This window comes from Scylla paramamosain, unplaced genomic scaffold (genome assembly GCF_035594125.1).
Source record: "Scylla paramamosain isolate STU-SP2022 unplaced genomic scaffold, ASM3559412v1 Contig37, whole genome shotgun sequence".
Taxonomy (NCBI): domain Eukaryota; kingdom Metazoa; phylum Arthropoda; class Malacostraca; order Decapoda; family Portunidae; genus Scylla; species Scylla paramamosain.
The window spans coordinates 762,501-770,000 of record NW_026973702.1 but is presented as its reverse complement, the minus strand read 5'-3'; the positions used below and the strand labels follow the sequence as shown (position 1 = coordinate 770,000).

The 7,500-nt window shown below is 41.8% G+C and overlaps 1 protein-coding gene across 2 annotated transcripts in view; it reads left to right on the top strand.

Moving 5' to 3' along the window:
* The first annotated feature begins 615 nt into the window (after positions 1–615).
* LOC135097952 (uncharacterized) overlaps positions 616–7,500 on the top strand; it is a 152,321-nt gene continuing 145,436 nt past the window's right edge. Inside the window, exon 1 of one of the 2 annotated variants that reach the window (XM_064000093.1) lies at positions 616–1,099. The gene's annotated coding sequence lies outside the window, so the exon portion shown is untranslated. The remainder of the gene's footprint in view (positions 1,100–7,500) is intronic. The other variant, XM_064000092.1, reaches the window with a different exon arrangement.

The window sequence follows — 7,500 nt, the reverse complement described above, 5'->3', positions numbered from 1 at the left end:
GAAGAGGAGGAAGAGGAGGAGATGAACAAATTTCTAATGATGAGGAGGCGGAAGAGGAAGAGAATATGTTGATGATGAAGAGGAGGAAAAGAAGAACGAGGAGAAAGAAGAAGAGGAGGAAGAGGAGGAAAAAAAGAACGAGGAGGAAGAAGAGGAGGAGGAAGAAGAAAAGAAAGATGAGGAGAATGATGATGATTATGATGACAATGACTGCAACACACCGCCACAAATCGCAGTGGTGGTGGTGGCGCTGAGTGTTTACCCACCCAAACAATTAACAAAGACATAAATATAAATAGAAAATAAATAAAAGATAAAGAAAAATCATACGAATAGAAATCATGCTCTCTCTCTCTCTCTCTCTCTCTCTCTCTCTCTCTCTCTCTCTCTCTCTCTCTCTCACACACACACACACACACACACACACACACACACACACATCTAGGATTAATGTTCCGTGTGGAGTCTGGCAACGTAACGCTTCAATGCATGACTCGAGTTAGCGCGGGTTAGTCTCATGTGACAATAAAGGCCATTGAATATAAGTACGTCCCCTGGAGATTTTATATTACACCTCATCTTTAATTCACGTATCCTCCTACACACTAAAGAATGCTATAGATATTTCCCGCACTGTCAGACCGTGGACATTTGGCTCAGCTGCGTGAACAATACTCCAAACAAGGAACCTTCGAACTGAGACACTGAATCTGTAACTCTCAGCCGCCTTAGTCCTGCTCGCCTCGCCACTGCCGCGTGGTTACGACAAGACAGCGGGCGGCCGCGTACTAGTTTCCTTAGTACTTGTGCTTCCGTGTCAATACCGTGTGCTGTAAACTGCTGAACGAACTGAGATACTCATTCAGTTTTGGTCGCCTCTGCATTATCTCGTGGTGACGTAAAGGTGACGGCCCGTGTGTTAGTTTCCCCGGTAATTGTGCCTCCGTAACATTACTGTGTGCAGTGGTCGTGAGAACTGCGAGGCGGCGGTGCAGACTGTGCCGTGGAGAGCCGCGGAGTGTTGGAATCGCCTCTCAGTCACCTTGAAGGCGTCATATTCCCTCCTCCTGCTCTTCCCCGTGTCTTCCTGTCTATGTTGGTAATGTACTAGTCACTATTTTGTGTGCATGTGTTTTGTTTATTTATCATTTGTGCATAGAGGAACTGAAAGGTTAGCAGCCTGCAGTGTTTTTGGTCAACCCATATTTTGCGTATTTGTTCAGTCATTACTTGCTTGTTACTTGCGCATAGAGGAAGTAAGGAAGGTAATAAGCTGCAGTGTTTCTGATCACCCTGTGTTCTGCGTATCTGTTCAGTCGTTGTTTATTATTTGTGCATTGAGAAGCTAGTAGCAAACAGGATGCAGCGTCTCCAATCACCACTTGTCAACTCTTCTCTTGGCCTCAACATTTCAATTGGTCTCCTTGTTCATGTTCATTTTAATAGTGTCACTGTTTGGTGCAAGTGTTTAGTTGATGTTGTTGTTGTTGTTGTTGTTGTTGTTGTTGTTGTTATTTTATCTGCGCACAGAGGAACCACTAGGCTACAGCGTCTCAGATTACTCATAATCTTTCCCTTTCTTTCCCTGCCCATCACAATCTTTGCTTATTTCTTAACAATTGAGGTTTTCCATGCTGGTATTATCGTTAGTTCAGTGATGCTACGGATGTTTTCAAGCCACAGCTTTGACGATTTGCTCAGATGAAGTTTGTTTTATTAATCACTGGGGGTTTGAAGTTTTTGGTGTCCTAACAACCACTGGTCTTAGATATATATATATATATATATATATATATATATATATATATATATATATATATATATATATATATATATATATATATATATATATATATATATATATAGCTAAATGGTCGTATGTTTTTTTTAATCTGATAGCCTCTTGGAGTTTGCATTATTTTCTTGTGTTCTGGTGTGTGTGTGTGTGTGTGTGTTATTACGTAGGTAAGTAACAAGATGACAAATATCGCTAGATTCCTAACAGGCTCTTAAGACTTTACTTAAAACAAGCGAAGCTACAAAAATTGATCAGACTTAACGTGGCACTCAATGTACAAACGAATGAAGCAAACCTACATATTATTATTTCCACCTATCCCCACTCATGAATATTCCCAATACTGTAAAGTTCCCTATTGACTGTGCACTGCCAACTGGTGAGTGTGTACCATTGAGTGGCGGGGGAAGCAAGGCGAGGGAGGGGCAGAGCTTGGATAGCGTGGCTCAGGCAATGCAGTGAACCCCACAGATCCCACTTCAGCGAGGCAAAGGACGCCTCTCTTGCCTCGCTTGCTGATGGAAGATCCGCTCTCATTCCTATCCTGACTTGAGGAATTATAAAACATAAATGCCCTGCATCAATTCAGCGCTCTCCCAGAGCACACTCAGAGAGAGAGAGAGAGAGAGAGAGAGAGAGAGAGAGAGAGAGAGAGAGAGAGAGAGAGAGAGAGAGAGAGAGAGAGAATGTTGAACGCTAAACTAAAAATTGAGATGGAAAAAAAGGTGATGAAACGTTGAGAGAGAGAGAGAGAGAGAGAGAGAGAGAGAGAGAGAGAGAGAGAGAGAGAGAGAGAGAGAGAGAATTGTGAACGCTAAACTAAAAATTGAGATGGAAAAAAAGGTGATGAAACGTTGAGAGAGAGAGAGAGAGAGAGAGAGAGAGAGAGAGAGAGAGAGAGAGAGAGAGAGAGAGAGAGAGAGAGAGAGTTTTCTGAATAGAGGAGAGATTTGAAGAATTTGATAAGGTAGACAGAGATGCCGAGAGACAGGGAGAGAAATGGACAAATCAACAAAGAATAATCAGATGTAATTATGCATTAAAAAATAAAAAAATGTCCCTTCACTAAACATCAACCCTAACCTAATTACTCACTCACTCACTCACTCACTCACTCATTCGATCGCTTAACATGGAGAGGGGAACAATCTAACCTAACCACACTTTCGATCACCTAGCACACACACACACACACACACACACACACACAGAGCACCAAGCAAAGCGAAGGCAGACGAAGGCAAGCGGAGCCACTTCAATCATTCAGGCTGGAAGAAAACGAGCTCTCGAATAAATAAATCTAGCGACCCAGCTGAAGCCTGCCTTGACCTAATCTATTCTAACCTAACTTTACATTACTTTACTTTTACCTTACCTTGCCTTGCCTTGCCTTGCCTTTATTAAACCTACCTTACGTAACCTATCCTAACCTAACCTAACTTATCCTATATTATCCTATCCTATTCTATTATATCCAACCCTTACCTGACTGACTTAACATTTCCTAACCTACCCTGACTTGTCCTAAACTAACCTGACCTGACCTGACCTTACCTGATCTGACCTGACCTTACCTGACCTTACCCAACGTAACCTTACCTGCCACCTCTCTCTCTCTCTGTACACGCGTCTTCCTTTCATCTCTAATGCAATCTCTTGTTTCTGGACACAAAAGGAAGCAACTTTTTCAACTTTTATTTCTTCAGTTAGTGGAATTCATTACAACAACTCGATTACTTTTTGTCCCTTTCTGCTTATTAATTTACCTGTGGACTGGTTGAGTGGCTGGCTGGCTGGCTGGCTGACTCACTGATTGACTGACTGACTGCCTGAATGACTGAGTGACTGACTGACTGACTGAATGAATGATTGGCTGACTGATTAACTAATATAAGAGAGAGAGAGAGAGAGAGAGAGAGAGAGAGAGAGAGAGAGAGAGAGAGAGAGAGAGAGAGAGAGAGAGAGAGAGAGAGAGAGAGAGAGAGAGAGAGAGAGAGAGGGAGGATTTGGAAAGGAATATAAATGTCTGGGGATTAAAAGAGGGAAGTGTAGGAAAGGAAGGAGAGGAAGAGGAGGGAGGGGGAGAGAAAAAAAAGGCGTCGTAAGGGAGACATGAATAAATAAGAGGGAAGAGAGGGAGACACGTGGAGGGCATGTGGGGAGTGGAGTGGGAGTGAAGTGGAGTGTGGAGCATCACAGAGATAGTAAAGAATATAATGAAAGGTTAGTACAGATGTGTGTTTGTAATAGAGTGTACGTTTGTGCGTCACTGTGAATCACAGTGAATGTGGAGTCTATCAAGATTTTAAAATGTGGACTGTAGTACAACAGAAATGGAGTGCAGGAGGCGACGGAAATAATAAAGACTATAGGATTAATGAGAGAGAGAGAGAGAGAGAGAGAGAGAGAGAGAGAGAGAGAGAGAGAGAGAGAGAGAGAGAGAGAGAGACGAAGGAAGCTGTTTAAAGTCTGAAGAGAACACTTGTAGAAGGAAGAGGGTCGAGGGGAAGACAGAATTATTAGCGAGACAGCAAACAGTGGCAGCAGGAGAGGAGAATGTGATGGAGAGAAACACGTCACGCGCACGTTCACTCCGCCAACCCTAACTTGTCAATCAACAGAAGCAAGTTTCGATGTGCACTGTGCATGGCAACGGTGAGAGAAAAGAACTCCTCTCCTCTCCCTCTCCTCTTCTCTTTTCTTCTCTTTTCTTTTCTTTTCTTCTCTTTACTCTTTCTCTCTTTACTTTCTTCTTCTCTTTACACTTTTCTTCTCTTTACTCTCCTCTCCTCTCCTCTCCTCTCCTCTCTCTCTCTCTCTCCTCTCCTCTCCACTCTCTCTCTCTCTCTCTCTCTCTCTCTCTCTCTCTCTCTCTCTCTCTCTCTCTCTCTCTCGCGCGCGCGCGCGCGCGCGCGCGTGCCCTCTCTTTTTCTCCGTCAGTATTTAATCTTTTTTTTTTTTTATCTTATATATTTTTCTTCTTTACTTAGGTTCTTTTCCCTATTTCTCTTCAGGCTTTTTTTTTTACTCTGATATTTTACTTTGCATCACAATCTCAAGTCCCAGTGTGTGAGTCAGTTGCCTTACCAACATGCCGCCTTCTCCTACACAAGCAACATCCAGTACGTGTGTTAGATAACTTACTCTTTCAACAACTTTTCATAGGTACAGTCAGTCATTGTTGATGTTGAGAACACTAGTGAGGACACTGTGACAAACAGGAGGCAGGAGGTGAAGGGAACAAGGCATGAGAAGAAAGACTTTTATTTATGCTCTTCTTCTGTAATCCTCTGAGGAAGCCATTAAGAAATTATTAGTCAGGAATAAAGCTGTCATTTCCTGACCTGTGTTGCCTTTACCACTCACATCTTCATCCAGAACACTGTTAAAAATTACTTCCATGGACACAGGAAAGAGAGAAGAGGTAGTTAGTATTGTCATTCCTACGAAATTACTAGTCAGGAATAAAGCTGTCATTTCCTGAGCTGTGTTGCCTTCACCACCTACGTCTCCATTCAGAACACTGTGAAGCATTGCTTCCATGGACACAGGAAATAGAGAATAGGAAGTTAATATTGTCCTTTCTTTGCTACAGAACTTTATTTGTACAATTGCATTAAACCTTTTTATCGCTACAGTCACCTTTCGCTGGCATTCCAAACACTGCTGTTCATATTAGTGTTCTGTCTGAAAGGTCTACAATTTGACACCGCTTCTTGGGCGAATTTCTTACGTAAATATATGTCTAGTTATTTGTACAGGAGATTCCAATAATGGGGAGAGAGAGAGAGAGAGAGAGAGAGAGAGAGAGAGAGAGAGAGAGAGAGAGAGAGAGAGAGAGAAGGGAATATGTTTCTAAGGAAAGGATCTTTTCAAACCGTGACGAGCGTCTATTGGTTGTGATGGAAGCAATTTATGCCTTTAGTATGTGATTCTTTGTGTTTTTTTTTTCTTTTTCTTTAATTGGTTCGCCTGAGGTACGTTTTTGTATTAGCTGCAGGTGTTTATGTCTTGTTTGTGTTTACAGCTTGTTTTTAAGGGAGACTGATTGGCTGACTGTGATTCTTATGTTTTCTTCCTCATATTCCTGTGTGTGTGTGTGTGTGTGTTAGAGAGAGAGAGAGAGAGAGAGAGAGAGAGAGAGAGAGAGAGAGAGAGAGAGAGAGAGAGAGAGAGAGAGAGAGAGAGAGAGAGAGACTGCCTCATACCACACACACACACAGACACACACACACACACACACACACACACACACACACACACACACACACACAATAAAAATAATTTATTCATTCTACAGTGAAAAAAATACATGAAACATACATCAGTGTTATTACTACTACTACTTCTACAACTACTACTACTACTACTACTACTACCACCACCACTACCCACCACTACCACCAATACCCCAGTAACACTTGTAATACAAACCCCAACAAACAACAACTCTCTTCACTACACTACATCAAGAACCCACTACACACAACACACAGTGGAGATAATCAAGTCTCCCAGGGTACAGCTTAGCCAATACTCACCCCTTGAATTTAATCCCTGATGGTCAGAAGCTTCGCCCATCGCCACGCGCCTCGCCCTTCATAAAACTGGGAATGGTGACAAAAAGACCGATAACTAGAGAGGGCAGGGATTACCGTCATTAATGCTACTGGGCTGGAAACAATAGGGAGGGCGGTATCTTGATTGTTGGCAAGGTGGTTAATTTGATGGAGGAAAGATTGGATTAGGTGGGAGAGAGCAGACAGTGGCCTGTTTGTTTACGAGTAGTCGGGTGAAAGAGACTGGCTAACTATTGAGTGTGGTTAAGTAGAGTGAACAGAGGAGACTAGCTGGGTGGAGGAGAGTACAGCTAGTAAATTAGTTGGGATAGGAAAGACATCCATTGAAGTGGAAGAGAGGAGAAATACTAGGTACCTAATTAAAAAAAAAAAATGCCTGTTAAAAAGGTGAGACAAAGGAGACATTACCTCGTTACATGGAACATAAGAGAAAGTAGTTAGTTAGGATAGAAGAGACAGTGAGTGGGTAGTTAGATGGGATACAGGAGGGTGGTCAGTTGATTAGATGGGATAAAGGAGAACATGGCTCTTTAATATTTTGGACAGTTACTTGTGAATTAAGTGGAACGAAAGAAACAATGGCTAGATAATTAATTGGGATAGAGGAGAACGTATTTGGGTAGTTATGTGGAATAAGTTAGACCGTGGTGTGTTGTTAGCAGAAGTGTTACATGAGGAAGAAAGAAAAGAGTAGGAAGAGAAGTTAAAAGTATAAAGGTATAGTGTGGGAAGAAGAAAAGAATAAGTAGGAGAAAGAGAAGGAAAAATATATAAAAAGTAAAGAAACCTCTAACAATTAGCAGAAATATTATATGAGAAGAGATAAAAACATATGAAGAGAAGCTCACAGAATGGCAGAGTAGCGCATGATGGAGAAAAAAAAAAATATAATTAGGAAGAGAAGGAAGAGAAGAACAAAAATACATAAAAAGAATAAATAAATAAAACCTCCGGCAAGGCACACTGGATGCAGCTGGACAAATTCACGGAACTGCAACAGAATCCACAGCAACATTGCAACCATTATTTACCTTCCCTTTATCCCCACGTGGGAATGTATTGAAGCTGAGACGATGCAAAGGAAAAAGGAAAGTAGTATTCCTTATGTAGATTGATTCCATA